General features: G+C 45.1%; 1 protein-coding gene and 1 non-coding gene across 3 annotated transcripts in view; one reads left to right on the top strand and one right to left on the bottom strand.

The window, feature by feature from the left end:
* Positions 1-18,883, top strand: part of LOC124596204 (division abnormally delayed protein-like) — a 1,031,505-nt gene that overhangs the window by 606,406 nt on the left and 406,216 nt on the right. The window lies entirely within an intron of this gene.
* Trnad-guc lies at positions 12,623-12,697 on the bottom strand. Its single transcript has one exon. It is a non-coding gene; the product is annotated as a tRNA-Asp (tRNA).

The raw sequence follows: 18,883 nt of genomic DNA, 5'->3' as shown, positions 1-18,883 counted from the left end.
TTCGACTACAGGGCCCTCTGCTCATAGAGTTCCTCGATCGATTTGGTTGGCAAACAACGGAACATCCTCCATACACCCTGTATCTTTCACCGTGTGATTTTCACTTGGAAAAGAACGCTACGTCCTCCATAAACCCTGTGATTTTCGCATCTTTGGCGACTTGTCTGGACGTCGGTTTCAGTCGGATGAAGAAGAGCAAGAATGGGTGCGGTTGTGGATCCGTCAGCGGCCAACAGGGTTATGCGAAACAGGTAATGATCGTCTCGTCTTTCAGTGGGATAAATGTCTTAAAGCGTGTTCGATTTTCATTTGACGGCACCTCATATTTAAGCGTTTTCAGTAAATAGCGAAATCAAATATAATACAAAAAAGAAAAAAATATCAAATATAATAACAGATGACGAAACTGTCGTGGTATACAGTAACAGAAGTAAGAACATTCCAGATGAGTCCACAAAAGAGTCGTTTTCGAGGTAATTGGGAATGAGTGGCTACAGGCCGCCTCTCACTTCATTGTGAAACACTGTCCTAGTTAGAACCAATATAGGCGTATTTTGGATGTAACTATTTCGATGAATTCCCCATCTAAATGTGCTCAAATATCATCCACGGTCCGTGGTTGTGGAATGTTGTAGATGCACAGTGCGGCACCTGCACATTTTGCTACTGATGTAAGATGACATCTAATACGCTGAAACTTCTTAATAAATTATTCGCTTAAACTGCTGAGTGAAACTGAATGCAAGTGTCACTTTGCTAGTCTTTATCCTTTCAACACTGACCTCAAACTTTTCGTAGTCATTAATTACTCTCAATATACAACGGTAAGGCGATGTGAGTGCTACCAAATTAACTCAAAAGAATGGCTCTGGCTAAAAAGAAATGTTAACAATAACCTATACATTTCATTAAGCACTTACCTCACAAAAATCTTCATTACGCGACTTACTGCAACACAGCGAGCGTCAGTACTGCCAACTAAATAAAAGATTCTGATTTTTTTTAAGGCTCTAACTACTAATAGGCATGCGGTTAGCAAAGGAAAGATTTTGTTGCAAACAAAATAATGTATTTTTTACCTTAATAATGTGACATCCAGTTCAAACACGAATGTGACATCCAGTACAAAGATATATAATCATGAATAATTTTCAACCTCCAAGTCGGATACTACGCTAACACTTCACACCTCTACCCTCCATCAATGCTAACTTCTCACATTTAACATCTGTTCACCTCAAACTGCCCAACAGTACTTCCATCACTGCTGGCGACTAACTTCCAACTGTCGAACAGTACTTCCATCGCTGCTGGCTTCCAACAACGAGTCTAAGCAGCCACAGAGTCTCTTACAAAGAAAGCACAGTCAAAGATCCAATGCAATGCGCAACATCGAGCTGCCAACACAGAAGCAGCCCAATTACAACGCCACTATCTAAAGCGCTGGAGGGATAGCTCAAGCAGAGCCTGTTTGTTGACTTCCAAGATATCATACCTCAGTCCTCTGAATTTATTCTGTGTCGAGTCACCTCAAAAGTGAACCGTGCAGCACTTCCACTGATAAGCTCGAAGAAGGGGAGCGGAATCCAGCAGCGTTACTTTGCCCCACTTTCCTCGGCGTCCTGTGGCGTCCACGTACATCACTGCAGGATCACTGAGCCTCACTTTTGTCAGCATGCTGTAGCAGTCAACACGTCGTGTCCACACCCATCACAGTAGGGTCACTCAGCCTCACTTTTGTCGGTGTCCTGTGGGAGTCAACATGTAACATCCACATCCATCACTGCGGGCTCACTCAACCTCATTTTTCTCGGTGTCCTGTAACAGTCAGTACGTAGCGTCCATGTCCATCATGCCAGGTTCACTCGGCCTCGCTTTTGACGGTGTCCTGTGGGAGTTTGGTAGTCAACATGTAACATCCACATCCATCACTGCGGGGTCACTCAACGTCACTTTTCTCAGTGTCCTGAAACAGTCAATATGTAGCGTCCATGTCCACCACGGCAGGGTCTCTCGGCCTCACTTTTGTCGGTGTCCTGAGACAGTCAGCACGCAGCGTCCATGTCCATCACAGCAGGGTCACTCAGTCCCACTTTTCTCAGTGTCCTGTAGCAGTCAACATATGGCTTCCACGTCCATCTCATCAGGTTGACTCAGCCTCACTTTTGTCGGTGTCTTGTGGCAGTTGCAAGTAGCGTCCGCGTCCATCACAGAGCGCCTCATCGACCTCTGTTGTTCCACATCGGTAACTCTCCTCTCTTCCACTCATATCAACCTTTAGGGGCTTCATTGATTACATTCTTGACTGAAGCTTGATATCGTGTGAACTCCACAATGAACTCTGCTGCTCTCTTTCCTCGTGATTTCAGTGCTTATCATCCGTTTTCTGTTGCCTTATAAATCTAGAATGTAGAAAAAACGGAAATAAGGGAGTCGAATCTGTGCTATTTCCGTTGCTATGACTGTGGTACTGTTCTTTCTGGTCACCTAAATCGCCATTATTGGTGTTCAAATTGACTGTTTGATACGTACCTGCACATGCTTCCAAGACCACGCGGCATGCCATCGCTTCATTGAGCGTCATTAGCCGACGGAAGTGGTGGTCAGGCGAGCTGTAACACCACAAGTGTACAAAAAAATCTTGTCACATGTAACGAGCTAATACAGTATTATATTTCTTATTTAGGTAGACAATGGGTGACCTTTGAGACCCGTTAGATGGAGACTTATTGGAAGAATTTACGTTTCAAGTACATTTCTACTCACTAGGTCAATAATTCATACTGAAGTCAGTGGAGGTTCGCAACTACCCATTCGCAGATACCTCACAAACTGCTCTCACACAGACCCATGTTTACTGGAAGTTTTTGCTTGTGATATTGTCCTATATTTTTACCCATGTTAGTTTTTGCTATTACGAGGGCGGTGGCGAAAAGTAATACCTCCGAATTCTATGTATAAAAACACTTAAAACTTTGTAAAGAAAACAAACGTTATCAACATTCTACTTCTTTATCCCTCATGTCTACATATTTGTTTCTCAACTTTGACACCCTGGTGATGAGCACATTTCTCCCAACGAGAGACCAGCTTTTTGATGGCTTAACTGTAGAATGTTTGACTCTGTTGACGTAGCCACAACCTCACCTTTGTTTGCACTGCTTCATCTCTATTAAAGCGAAGACGTCGAAGGTATTCTTTAAGTTCTGGAAACAGATGAAAAACGGATGAGGCTAAGTCGGCACTGTATGGGGGATGATAGATGACAGAGAATCCAAGGCGTCGGATTGTTGCAGATGTCGCAGAGCTCGTGTGTGGTCTGCCACTGTAATGCTGAAGACGAGGGTGCTCGATGTGTGGATAGAGTCTTCGAATTCTAAACTCGATTACAGCACTCTGTTTTTGCCGCACCAACGTACGTTATACACCGCTATCTTACACGCTCTTATTCGGAGCTCTCTAGCGGTAGACGGCAGCAAACTTGCAGATAAAAATGTTCAAATGTGTGTGAATTCTTAAGGGACCAACCTGCTGAGGTCATCGGTCCCTAGACTCACACACTACTTCAAATAACTTATGCTAAGAACAACACACACAACACACACACTCATGCCCGAGAGAGGACTCGAACCTCCGGCGGTAGGGGCCGCGTAGTCAAACCGCTCGGCCACTCCGCGCGGCGTAAACATGCAGACATGAAGAGTAAAGGCCTGTAATGATGATAATGACTGCTTTATTTAAAAAGCTTTAAGTGTTTTTACTTGATAAATCCGGAGGCATTACTTTCAGAGCGCATTCGTAATTATGACAGACCTTTTATATGACGAAAAGGGGAAGCTGTCGAGATTATATTGAGGCAAAACCTGAAAAATAAACAAAAGAACAATATATCATGTCGTATGAAGAGTTCTCAACTACAGATACATGTAACGTCATTTTATTTTGGTTATTTTATTTATTCATGCTTTGCCTCAACATCATCTTGACTGCTACCACTTTCTCTTTACACATATAAAACTATTCTGACCACCTCCGAGTAAGTCTTGAGCACCAATTGAGGACAGAAATCCGCACCCGGCAACCTTATCCAACGACGCTACAGAGCGCTGAATTTCCATGGGCCAAATCCTACCACTAACTTTAGCGGCGGAGAAAAAGTGAGTTCATACGCCAAGGACCACAACCAAACTTCTCGCACTGGCCCTGACAAGCATGTGGGTTGTTAGTTAGCGTCTGAGAACCACACTATCCGCGATTAGTCAGCTTACCAATTGACGTCCTTGCCTTAGAAGTTGCGTAACGCCATGCTTTAATTGCATAGATTGCGTCGCAGAGCAACGTTTTCGGTCTTGGGTTCATTTCCTCAATTTGCTCCTCATGACACTATCTACAATATGTTGAAGCTGGTCGGTATTGTTTTCTTACACGCTCTGGCGATACTGGTCGTACGCTTTCTCTGAGCCGGCCGCGGTGGTCTCGCGGTTCTAGGCGCGCAGTCCGGAACCGCGCGACTGCTACGGTCGCGGGTTCGAATCCTGCCTCGGGCATGGATGTGTGTGATGTCTTTAGGTTAGTCAGGTTTAAGTAGTTCTAAGTTCTAGGGGACTGATGACCACAGCTGTTAAGTCCCATAGTGCTCAGAGCCGAGCTTTCTCTGAGACTGCAGAACGTACTTGTTATTTCGAGATGCGGGCACCAAGCATAAACAGCTTCTGGATACCATTATTTCATCACGGCACCTGTTGAAAATAAACTTTGTGAAATCGGGTCCGAAATTACGTACAGCATTAGAAATAAAGCCTTACATCGCAGCCACAGGTGTCTAAAGATGATGGCCTCTAAAAGAGTGACACAGGTTGTAGCCTATCCCCGGTGCAGTTCAGTCTGAACATTGAATTAGCAGTAAACGAAATTGAGGAGAGGCAATAATGACCCTAAAGTCTGCCGATGAGATATTCTGTCAGAGACGGCGAAGAGCTTTGGGGCAGTTGAACAAAATGGATACTGTGTTGAAAAGAGAGTATGAGATGAACATCAACAAAACAAAACAGGTATTGTGAATTATAGTCGAATTAAATCAGGCGATGCTGCAGAAATCCTGTTACTGAGTGAGACACTAAAAACATATTATGAGCTTTGCTTGTTGGGCTTCAAAGCAACTGACGGTGGCAAAAGGAAAGAAGACATAAATTACAGGCTGGTAATAGCAAGAGTAGTGTTTGTGAAGAAAAGAAATTTGGTAACATCGAATATAAATTTATGTATTAGGGAGCCTTGGTTTGGCTTGCAGCCTTGCACAGAAGTGAGAACGGGAAACATAAACAGTTGAGAGACTTCACTACAGTATGCCTGTTCAAATAAATGAAGGTCGCAGTAGTTATGCAGAGATGAAGAGGCTTCCCCAATATAGACAAGCCTGGACAGCTGCATAATGCCAGTCTTCGGACTGAAGAGCATAACAACAACAACAACAACAACAACAACAACGCTAACAGAGTTGTCTGACGAATATGCCAACCAATTAAACTGTGTGTTGGTTGCGAGGCATGGATCCTATAAAACGATGTAGCCGGCCGAAGTGGCCGTGCGGTTAAAGGCGCTGCAGTCTGGAACCGCGAGACCGCTACGGTCGCAGGTTCGAATCCTGCCTCGGGCATGGATGTGTGTGCTGTCCTTAGGTTAGTTAGGTTTAACTAGTTCTAAGTTCTAGGGGACTAATGACCTCAGCAGTTGAGTCCCATAGTGCTCAGAGCCAAAACGATGTAAATTGGGAGTGACCTTTCCAAAGGAATCATTCCATCATTTGGCTTTCCCGGTTTAGGGAAACTTCGTGGTCCTGGTCGTCGTCGTCGTCATCATCATCATCGCCATCATCAGGCATTAAAGGCAACGCCTTACTGATGTAGCCATACCTCTCTGTCTCACCCCAATTGCACTCCTGGTTGTTCTTGCTGCAGTTCGTTACACTGATAACACTTTGTAACATGAACGTTCCGAGGTTGCCTCTCGATTTCCTGTTGTCTTCCAAAATCCTTCTTAAGAAGCTGTAATGTCGAATTAGGTGTTCAGTTAATTTAGTTCTTCTTCTCTGTATCATGTTCATGTATTGTCTTCTTTAATGTCTGTTAGTTTTTACTTGTTAAATATTCTTTCAGCCCTGGATGCTATTGTTGCCGTTCTTCAAAAAAAAAAAAAAAAAAAAAAAAAAAAAATATTTGTTCTAATGGCTCTGAGCACTACGGGACTTAACGTCCGAGGTCATCAGTCCCCACAATTTAGAACTACGAGGGCGGTTCAGAAAGTAACCTCCGATTGGTCACAGTGCGGGTTGTGGGGGCAGTAGCGACGCCATCTGTGCGTTCACGCACTCAACAGGTCAGTCGGCATCAAGCCGTGGTCGAGTGAACGTCGTACCTGCGCTAGTTTAGTTTTTGTGGCAGTTTGAAATGTGTGCTGCAATAGAAAACCCCGCCAAATGTGAAGTGCGTGCTGTCATAAGGTTTTTTACAGCCAAAGGATATTCTGCAGCAGCTATTCATCGTGAGCTTTGTGCCGTGTACGGACCAAGAGTTATGAGTGAAGGAGTTGTCCGTGAATGGGTACGTTTATTTAAAAGTGGACGAGAAAACGTTCATGATGAAGGGAGGAGTGGTAGACCATCATTGGTGACTGACGAACTCGTTCAGACAGTTGATGCAAAAGTTCGTGAAAATCGACGTTTCTCAATGTCGGAGTTGTCTACTGGTTTTCCACAGATTTCTAAGACTCTCTTGTACGAGATAGTGACAGCAAGATTGGGTTACCGTAAGTTCTTTGCACGATGGGTGCCCAAAATTCTGACCGACCACCACAAAACTCAAAGAATTGCCTCTGCATTAGACTTTCTGTCACGTTATGAGGACGAAGGAGAACCATTGTTAAACAGAATCGTGACCGGTGACGAAACCTGGATTAAGTACGTGAACCCTGAGACAAAAGAACAATCAAAGATGTGGGCACATTCAAATTCGCCTACCAAACCAAGAAAAGCCTCGCAAGATTTTTCTGCCAGAAAACTGATGGCAACGGTGTTTTGGGATGCCAAAGGGGTGTTGTTGGTTGAATTCATGGAACGTGGTACGACCATTAATCAAGACGTGTACTGTGAAACAATAAAAAAGTTACGACGGGCTATACAGAACAAACGCCGTGGTATGCTGACTTCCGGTATCGTTTTTTTGCACGATAACGCCCGTCCTCACTCTGCTCGCAGAACAACGGCCCTTCCTGAGTCCTTCAAGTGGGACGTTATCAACCATCCACCTTACAGCCCAGACCTGGCGCCAAGTGATTATCACCTCTTCATGCATTTGAAGAAATGGCTCGGGTCACAGCGGTTTGATGACGACGAAGAGCTCAAAGATGCGGTCACAGGCTGGCTCCAGGCACAAGCGGGTGATTTTTATGCAGAAGGAATTTCAAAGCTTGTGAAGAGATACGATAAGTGCCTCAATCGCTATGGAGACTATGTAGAAAAATAGTGCAAAGATGTAGTTGTAAGATGTATATAGTAAAATATTTTTATTTAACTTGGTGTATTTTTTTAAATCAACCGGAGGTTACTTTGTGAACGGCCCTCGTACTTAAACCTAACTAACCTAAGGACATCACATACATCCGTGCCGAGACAGGATTCGAACCTACGACCTTAGCAGTCGCGCGGTTACGGATTGAAGCACCTAGAACCGCTCATCCACTGCGGCCGGTTGATGTTCTTCATATCTATGTCTCTACTGGTTCTAATTTTTTTTCTCTTTTCTTGTTTGCTCGGAGTCCACGGTTCACAACCGTAGCTCGAAATTCTCCAAATGTCGTGGTGAATTTCTCTCTTGTTCCTATATTAAAGTGACTGTTTTTTGATAAATTACTCAGATTTTTGGACCTTCTTTACTCATTGCAATAGTTCTTTTAATAATCAGTATGCTTCCATTGCCATCTGTTGTGCTTCGCGAGCAAGATAATTCGTTTACTTGCATTAATATGTTATTTCCTTTCTTAATTATCGAACGGGGTTTTAAGTTCTGTTCACGTGCTTGCAGAAAATAGTGAGTTACAAAGAGTCATCCTTCTTGCGAGAACACAGTTTTTCTTTTATTTAATGCCCACACATGTATCACCACAGTTGTGGCATCCTCAGCTGTTTTTTGTGCTTCCATACCCCAATCGGCAAAAACAAAACGCTTGTAAGATAACTTTGTTGTCTGTCCGTCTGTCTGTCTGTCTGTCCGACTGTTAGAGACTTCTTTTCTCAGAAACAGACAGACATATTAAGTTGAAATTCCTGCCACATACTAAGGGCTATAGTCCATTAGTGCTGCAAAAACTTGGTGCTTATAAGTCAGTGCAGCGGTACTCGAAAACCCACTCTTCAAAGCATATAGGGTACTTCCCTTTGACCTAATATCATTAAATTTGGCACGAAGTGAAATTTAACGGCAAAGAAAGGGAAAAATTTCGATAAGTTATAATCTGTAATTGTCTCATACGAAAAAAATATTTATTTTGTCCGACTGTTTGTCTGTCCGTCCGTCTGTTAAGACCCTATTTTGTCAGGAACGGGTAGACTCATCAAGATGAAATCGTATACCAAGGTCTGAAGTCTCTTGGTGGTGTAAAAAAAGTTAAGCTTCCATGTTAGTGCAATCAGAAGATGAGGCACTTAATGTTAGATATTTTGATACTCTCATATTCACTCATTAAAGCCTATAGCGTACTTCCCGTTGACCTACAATCACGAAACTTGGCAGGAACCAAGCTTTCACACTGTAAACGAAGGGCAGAATCCGAAAAACTGTTAATTTTATATTATATCACACACAAAAATATTCCTTTTGTCATTTTTTAACCGACTTCAAACGTAAAATTAAAATATTCTCGAAGTCTTTAAATTCTCGGCACCGATATTTTGCCACTATCAATGTCAATAACATGCAAAAAATCTTCGAGATTTTCGATTCCCAGAATGCATGAACTGCCAATATACATAACTACAGGGTACCAAATATTGAACTACATGAAAAAAGACGTAAATTAGTCACAAACTACGGCGTGCACTCACTTTATTCAACAAGTAAACTATCGCTTGAGCCTTTTCCCGCAGTTACGCAAGGTCAGCCATCGATAATCGGATTTGGCATGTTAATGTTTAAGGGGTAGCCGGATACCCTTCCTGCCGCCACTCGGTACCCCACGGGACGGAAGTGGTGTACCCCAACTGTCTGCATCGAGTGTAATCCATGGAATAGTGCGAAAGTGTTCAGATGTCTGCGAGCCGTGTAACTGAGGCGGAACGTGGGGACCAGCCCGGTATTCACCTAGTGGGATGTGGAAAACCGCCTAAAAACCACATCCAGGCTGGCCGGCACATCGGCCCTCGTCGTTAATCCGCCGGGCGGATTCGATCCTCGGTCGGCGCGCCTACCCGAGTCCAGGACGCAGCGCGTTAGCGCTCTCGGCTACCATGGCGGGTACTTTATTCAACATGTAAACGTCATACAGATATTCGGATTTAGGTTATGACATGTTCAGTATGCTTGCCATCATTGGCGACGATGTGGCTCAGACGAATAGCGAAATTCTGCATAACTAGCTGAAGTGTCGGAACATCGATTCTGTCGATGACCTCTTGAATGTCTGTTTTCACCTCAGCTAGTTATTTCTGAACACCTTGTCTTTAGCCGGCCGCGGTGGCCGTGCGGTTCTAGGCGCTGCAGTCCGGAACCGCGGGACTGCTACGGTCGCAGGTTCGAATCCTGCCTCGGGCATGGATGTGTGTGATGTCCTTAGGTTAGTTTGGTTTAAGTAGTTCTAAGTTCTAGGGGACTGATGACCTAAGATGTTAAGTCCCATAGTGCTCAGAGCCATTTGAACCATTTGAACCTTGTCTTTAATATAGCCCCATAAAAAGGAGTCGCATGTGTCGCATTCACTGGCGGCCAATCGAGGCCCATGCCAGTGAACTTCTGTGATCCCCAGAGCCAGAATGCGGTCCCCAAAGTGCTCCTCCTGGACATCGAAGACTCTCCTCTTCGATGGGGTCGAGCTCCGTTTTTCATGAACCACATGTTGTCGAAATCAAGATCACATTGGATAACGAGGATGAAGTCATCTTCCAAAATCGTCACGTACCGTTCGGTATCACCGCGCCATCAAGGAATATCGCACCGATTATTCCGTGACTGGACATTGCACACCACACTGTCATCCGTTGAGGGTGAAGAGACTTCTCGATCGCGAAAGGCGAATTTTCAGTCCCCAGAATACGCCAATTTTGCTTATTGACGAACCCATCCAAATGAAAGTGGGCTTCGTCGCTAAACCAAACCATACTGTGCATACTAATCCTCATCATGCCCCACGGCCAACCGTGGACTTTGAACGTCCTAATACAAACCGTTCAGAAGTTATGACGACTTTATTTCGTCTACTTCTGTAATTGTCACCCTGTACGTTTGTACGGAATCTTCATCTCACGAGTCCTACTCACACCTGGACATTTTTTTCTTTTATTGTTTCTTTCTTTACACCATATTGCCCTATGGCTGCCAACCGAAGTCTAAATTAGTATAGCATATCGTCATTGCTGAGGGTGACCTGTCCTGAGCTATACTTCGTTTGTATTTGTGTGCTAAATCTGTTTCTGTCGTTGTTTCTATGTTAAAAATGACATTTTCTCGTGCTCACTGGTGAATCCTGCACACTTACGTTTGAGATATACTCTTGACGTAAATGTGCAGCGAAAAGTTTATCTAATCCACTGTAACATGATAACAACAAGAGTTTGCCTATGAGCACGAGAAAACGTTATTGTAAACATAAAAACAACAACAAACACACATTTACTGGGCAAGTAAAAACCAACTACAAGGCAGGTCAACCACAGCAATGATGACATGCTATATTAATTCACACTTATGGTTGGTTTCTGTTCGTAGCCACAGGGACATACAAAGTTGAGAAAGAAACAATAAAAGAAAAGACGCTGAGGATGCCACAACTGTGGTGAGACATGTTTTGGTATTAAACAAAACAGCAGAAGAAGACGGATCTTCTTTAATTCATTCTCCTATCTTAGTGTTTGCCCTTACTTGTCTGATCGATTTATCTACAGTTGTGGACTGGGGGCCTCCACATTTTCCACTGCCGTTGAAGAAGGCTAATACAGGTGTCCTGGTACGACGTATGGGTGGGTTCTATGGCAGCTCACATACAATGAAAGTAATACAGAAAAGTGGATAGAGTAAAATGTGGTACTCAACTTTGGTAACGCTGGTTCAAGCAATTGTAGAATGCATGTTTAGGCAAAATGCTCTGCTCCATGGACGCAAACTAAATAATGTATTCTGAACTAAAGTCAGAAGAAAACTAATCTTCTGTCTTGATGTACTACTCGAATAACAGTTCCAAACTAACACTACTCACTTAAATCTCTAGGCAAACGGTTTCTGTCCGTATGCGATAATTTTTTTCACTGTTCTGTTTCTACCGAAGACTAACCACTGTATATCTGTCGGTCACTGTTCCTATCTCAGTCGACTACGTGAAGACTTGAAGACACGAGAAAAGTTCTGCAGGAACTCTCTAGCGTGACTCGGACTGACTTACAACTAGCAACTGACAACTTCTGCTGGTGCACGGTTACTCTTTCTGGGTGATGCTCCCGCTCCATGCGGCCTGATTCCTGCAGGCGGCGTGATTGGTTTGCGCGCAACGACGTAGCTGCTGCGGGTGAACGTCGAAGATACTTCCGGTACCAACTGCCGCAAATTCTTCTTGAGTGTGTGGGGAGGCGGCGCCATGTTTTACGAGAGCCTGGAAACATTTTTTGTGGTCAGCCAGAAAGCGATGGGGAACATACTGACCATAGTTTCCAGTCTGCAAGTCCAAATTCTTGTCCAGCCCACTGAAAGAAATGTTTCTGTTCTCTACTTACTCAGTGGGAACAAGAACTATGATTATAAATGAATAAATGAATTAATAGATATATTTCATCACCTTTCACACGCACAACATCGTAATTGATGCTAATTCTAATAATAAATCTCTCTAATCTAAACATCACTATGAACAGTTCAGAAGCGACCTCTATGGTAAGTTCCCATTAAATGGTCGTTGGCCCTGACTTCTGCTTCCGATAATCAAAATGACTGCTCGCCACAAAAGTGGAAAATAAGTATCACCACTTGCCACACAGATTTGTTAACATCACGGGCGGCACACTTACTTCCGCGATCCAAGGGGGTGTACAGTCCTCTCGAGTTCACTTTCTATTATTACTGAAAATATGCGTTTAATATCAGCCTGTCTGTGACGTCATCCGAGGCAGGGTGTACTCCGACATTCGAATGACGTGGATCGTACGGTAGCTGGGTCCGAAATGAAGTGAAGTCTTGCCTCTCGGGCCGTATTTATATACAGGGGCAGCGGACAGCAAAGGGACTGCTAAATGTAAATGTCGTGTGACAAGGGCCTCCTGTCGGGTTGACAGTTTGCCGGGTGCAAGTCTTTCGATTTGACGCGTCGATAGGGATGAACTGATGATGATTAGGGCAACACAACACCCAATCCCTGAGCGGAGAAAATCTCCGACCCAGCCGGGAATCGAACCCGGGCCCTTAGGATTGACAGTCTATCGTTTTCACCACTCAGCTACCGGGGGCGCACAAGGGCCTGCTGTTAACCGCTCTATTCCCACGGTAGTAGCCTCTAAACACACAATATTCTATAACTATGCCATGAATCAATTTAGTATCTTCGTAATATTTTTGTATGAGTGTAGTTAAGTTGGTAAAATCACAGAGAAAGTTGTAGCTCGCCTGTGTTAAAACTTCGCCGTCTACGGCAACTTTTAATTTCGTTCTTAAATTATAGTGCAATACTTGAGTGCAACGCACAGATATGTTATGATGACGTGGCGCTAGTAGCAGTGAACAGGGGTAAGTCACGGCACACTGGCTCGTCGCTGTATCTCTCGAATGATTCAGCGCTTGTTTCGCCACAAGTGGTATCTCAGTGCACTATATCTACCACCATTATTTTTCTCTTGCTTGTGCTTGTTTCCATTTTGTGGTTGTCCAAGGCAACACCACGGAAAACCTGTATCAGCGTCTACTTACGTGAATTTAAACCCTCATCCCTCCGAGTACGATACCGGTGCCTTAGCGACAGCGCCGCATCGCCCGCTTTGTTTCGACGTGACCCGCTAGTGGTGCCAGACAGCTGATGGACACGGTGCATGCGGCGCACGTGTGCCGCCGGCGCCGGCAGTGGCCCGGAATGCACTGTGGACGCCGTATCGACCCCCGGGCGTCGTGGCGTCCAGGTGACGTCCGGATGCAATATGCATGGCGTGGGCCGCGCCTCGGATCGCTCCTATACGCCGCGAGCGCATCTGCGATCCGGCGCGGATCGCTGGCATTGCGGCCGCTTCTGGAGCCACGGGCCGTAGCCGGAGCGTGCTGCTACCACCGAGACCGCGGCGCCCTGCCGCTCCAGCGTCTGTAGAGCTGTGGTGTACGTGGGCGAGGCGGTAAACTCACGGCTGGCAGTGTAAAACTTTGTTCTTCACCTCGAAAACGGACTTTTAATTCGACGCAGGACCCATTTAGTGTGCACGTCACGTAGTTAGGCGACCCAGTTTTCAACCGTTCTGCGCATTCCTTTCTACTAACTCCCAGGCGCGAATGAGATTTTGTATTCCCCAGACGCCTTGCCATGAATGGCGCTATAGGGCTATAGGGCTATAAATTCGCTATCCACGCTGCGACGTGGAGATTCAGGGTGAGGATAAACCGTGGTTGAAAAAAACTTATTGCCAAGGAGCTATGTTACAGGCAGCCACGCCGTTTGCTGCAAATGGTAGTTTAACTCATTAAGCTTTTTATGGATACACATCCACTTCTATGTGCACTTGCAACAGCAGCTTAAATCACGAAATTTTGTGGATACACTTTTACATTTGACCGTTGCACCTCAGTTATAGAAATTTCAAGCATGGGAAAAGTTCCAACAAGACAGAGCAGTGCCAATCGCGGCGTTATTTGTTCGCCAGCTCTTGAATGAAATCTTTGCGCACACAGTAAACGGTAGAGCCGGTCCAACATCATGGCCGCGACGTACGCCACACATAACCCCTGCATCTACATGAATACTCTGCAAATCACATTTAAGTGCCTGGCATACGGTTGATCGAACAACCTTCACAATTCGCTATTATTCCAACCTCATATAGGGCGCATATGTTGTGTTGCTTAAACATCGATATACTATCGAGTAATCGATAGTGCCTGCACTATCATCGCTATCGGTAGCTGATTTAACTATCGATAGTCCTATCGGTTATAACGTAATTCTTTTTTAATTGGCGCCTATAAATTGTAAGTTTCTGTTACTTCCATGGCGTTTGGAGTGCAGAGGGAAAGTAGATTATATGATGGTATTGATAAACATCAAATATGGTGGCACTATGTTGTTTATAAACTATGTTGGTAATAAATCGGTCGCTTTGGGGGAGGGGTCATGAGAGAGGGAATTTTCTTGTTTGTCTCTCAGTAATGACAACTCACGGTCGTGCGCATCTCGTGCCGATCAAATTCACTATGGAGACTGAAACGGAGGGTAAATTACCTTTCCTTGACGTCTTGGTCAAGAGAAGGGCTGACGGCACCCTAGGTCATGGGGTGTATCGGAAGACAACGCACACTGATCTGTATTTGCACGCAGACAGCTGCCACCACCCTTCACAGAGGAATGGCGTACTTAAAACTCTAGTACATAGGGCGCGCAGAGAGTCTACTCCAGGAATTGGAACATCTGAGAACTGTATTTCGATAAAACGGGTACTCAGAGTGGCATATTCAACGTGCTTTCCGCCCAACCACTACAGCACAACCTGTGGAGATGGATGAAATCCCGAGGGAAGAGGTAGGCACTGCGTTTATTCCATATACAGGCGCACTCTCGGGGAAAATCGCCCGCATTTTGAAGAAACACCGGGTCGGAACTGTGTTTTATCCTCCAAATAAAACTCGTGCACTGGTGGGGAGCGCCATAGATGACCTCAGTTTGAGGAAGGTCGGCGTGTACCAGATTCCGTGTCAATGTGGCAAGTCGTATATTGGTCAGACGATGCGTACCGTCGATGATCGATGCCGTGAACACCAGAGGCACACTCGACTGATGTATCCGAGCAAATCGGCGGTCGCTGAACATTGTTTGTCGGAGAATCACGCTATGGAGTATGAACGCACGAGGATTCTGGTACAGACGTCGAGATACTGGGACACCGTTGTTAGAGAGGCCATTGAAATTCGCACCAATGACGACCTCATAAACCGTGACTGTGGCTACAATCTTAGCGAGGCTTGGGAACCAGCGATTGGGTTAATCAAGAGTAAATCGAGCAAACGTATAGTTATGACGACCACGGCGGACAGAGCCATTACACCGACGTCATCTCAGACGCCGTCGCAATCTGTTCCACCGCGCGACCGTGGCGCGGGGCGCGGACGGCGGAGGGAGTGCGCCGCGGGCGGAGGGTATTTAAATCGGCCGCCGCCGCGACCGAACCCAGTTCCCCCTGAGCAGCCATAGCGTACGGATCTCCGTACCGGTATGTTCACAGGAGCTCAGTCCGTCAGTTCACCTGATGATGGCTCTTAAAGATACTATCGATAATATCGGATGCGTCAACTACCGATGTTTAAGTAACACTACGCGGAAGGAGCGCACACCTATATCTTTGCGTACGCTCTCTGATTTCCCTTATTTTACCATGGTGACCGTTTCTCCCTATGTACGAGGGCAGTTCAATAAGTAATGCAACACATTTTTTTCTGAAACAGGGGTTGTTTTATTCAGTATTGAAATACACCAGGTTATTCCCCAATCTTTTAGCTACACAACACTATTTTTCAACGTAATCTCCATTCAATGCTACGGCCTTACGCCACCTTGAAATGAGGGCCTGTATGCCTGCACGGTACCATTCCACTGGTCGATGTCGGAGCCAACGTCGTACTGCATCAATAACTTCTTCATCATCCGCGTAGTGCCTCCCACGGATTGCGTCCTTCATTGGGCCAAACATATGGAAATCCGACGGTGCGAGATCGGGGCTGTAGGGTGCATGAGGAAGAACAGTCCACTGAAGTTTTGTGAGCTCCTCTCGGGTGCGAAGACTTGTGTGAGGTCTTGCGTTGTCATGAAGAAGGAGAAGTTCGTTCAGATTTGTGTGCCTACGAACACGCTGAAGTCGTTTCTTCAATTTCTGAAGAGTAGCACAATACACTTCAGAGTTGATCGTTTGACCATGGGGAAGGACATCGAACAGAATAACCCCTTCAGCGTCCCAGAAGACTGTAACCATGACTTTACCGGCTGAGGGTATGGCTTTAAACTTTTTCTTGGTAGGGGAGTGGGTGTGGCGCCACTCCATTGATTGCCGTTTTGTTTCAGGTTCGAAGTGATGAACCCATGTTTCATCGCCTGTAACAATCTTTGACAGGAAATTGTCACCCTCAGCCACATGACGAGCAAGCAATTCCGCACAGATGGTTCTCCTTTGCTCTTTATGGTGTTTGGTTAGACAACGAGGGGCCCAGCGGGAACAAACCTTTGAATATCCCAACTGGTGAACAATTGTGACAGCACTACCAACAGAGATGTCAAGTTGAGCACTGAGTTGTTTGATGGTGATCCGTCGATCATCTCGAACGAGTGTGTTCGCACGCTCCGCCATTGCAGGAGTGACAGCTGTGCACGGCCGGCCCGCACGCGGGAGATCAGACAGTCTTGCTTGACCTTGCGGCGATGATGACACATGCTTTGCCCAACGACTCACCGTGCTTTTGTCCACTGCCAGATCACCGTAGACATTCTGCAAGCGCCTTCGAATATCTGAGATGCCCTGGTTTTCCGCCAAAAGAAACTCGATCACTGCCCGTTGTTTGCAACGCACATCCGTTACAGACGCCATTTTAACAGCTCCGTACAGCGCTGCCACCTGTCGGAAGTCAATGAAACTATACGAGATGAAGCGGGAATGTTTGAAAATATTCCACAAGAAATTTCCGGTTTTTTCAACCAAAATTGGCCGAGAAAAAAAATGTGTTGCATTACTTATTGAACTGTCCTCGTAGGTCGGCATCAACAAAGTATCTTCGCATTCAGAGGAGAAAGTTGGTGATTGGAGTTTCGTGAGAAGATTTTCTCCGGAACGAAAAATGCCTTTGTTTTAATGATGTCCATCCCAAAACTTGTATCATGTCACTGACACACACACACACACACACACACACACACACACACACACACATACACTTTATCTCTCTCTCTCTCTCTCTCTCTCTCTCTCTCTCCAGTGTTTCGGGACACAAAATGTGCTGCCCTTTTTCGAACTTTTTCGATGTACTCCGCCTATCCGATCTGGTAAGGATCCCATGCCGCGCTGCAGTATCCTAAAATAGGACGGACAACCCTAGTGTAGCCAGACTCCTTAGTAGATGTGTTACATTTTCTAACTATCCCGCTAATAAAAGTCAGTCGTTGGTTAGCCTTCCCCACAACATTTTTTTATGTGTTCCTTCCAGTTTAAGTTGTTCGTAGTTGTAGTTCCTAGGCATTTAATAGAATTTACGGCTTTTAGATTTGAGTGATTCATCGTGTAACCAAAGTTTAACGGATTCCATTTAGCACTGGATGACCTCACACTTTCCGTTGTTTACGGTCAAATGTCAATTTTCGCATCTTTTCTGAATGGTTCTGCAGTTTGTTTTGTTCTTCTGATGGCTTTATTAGTCGATAAATGACAGCGTCATCTGCAAACAACTTAAGAGGGCTGCTCAGATTCTCTCTCAGATCGTTTATATAGATAAGGAATAACAAAGGGCCTATAACGCTACCTTGGGGAGCGCCAGAAATCACTTCTGTTTTACTCGCTGAAGTTACGTTAAGGACATAATGTTCAGTTCAGCAGTTCCTGGGGAGCAAGGGCTTACGGCACGAATGCGAGATTCTGTAGAAGCGATGGTGAAAGAGATGTTGGCCAAGATATGGACAGGAATTGAGTATCAGCCACAAGCTCTAGGGGCAACAAACGGAGCGCATGTGGAAGTGCATCTATAAGAAACAGAAACGAAAAACGAAACCAGGCTAAATAATTAATTAGTCCCATCCCCCATTAAACTCACAAAAAGAATAACACACACGCACATACAAAGCACTGCGCACACACACACACACACACACATACACACGACAAATGTACAAATATCATACTACACTTATACAACATTAACAAACGACGAAAAAATGGGTTCAAATGGCTCTGAGCACTATGGGACTTAACTGCTAAAGTCATCAGTCCCCTAGAACGTAGAACTACTTAAACCTAACTAACCTAAGGACATCACACACAAGCATGCCCGAGGCAGGATTCGAGCCTGCGACCGTAGCGGTCACGCGGTTCCAGCCTGTAGCGCCTAGAACCGCTCGGCCACTCTGGCCGGCGTAAACGAAAAATAAACCCACAGTGACACTTGGCAACAATACACACTGTAAGCACACACAAGTTCAACACACAATGAAAAGTGCAAGTGAAGCGTTGTAATAAATGTGGGCGATAAAACCGCAGAAAACCGGTCATCTAGAGTATGGAAACCGCGTAAACATGTCTCCACACTTGAACTAACGGCAATGGAAATCGTAACACCAAGTGATAATTTAGCGTCACGAAATCTGTGCTGCGAAATTTGTTTCTAATCCGAGAAACGTAAGTTATTAACGTACTTGTAACTACTACAGAACGCATTTATTGTAAGTATAAAAACAAATATAGATTATAGTC

This window comes from Schistocerca americana, chromosome 2 (assembly GCF_021461395.2).
Source record: "Schistocerca americana isolate TAMUIC-IGC-003095 chromosome 2, iqSchAmer2.1, whole genome shotgun sequence".
In the NCBI taxonomy this organism is placed as follows: Eukaryota; Metazoa; Arthropoda; class Insecta; order Orthoptera; family Acrididae; genus Schistocerca; species Schistocerca americana.
This window is presented reverse-complemented; position numbering and strand designations above follow the sequence as displayed.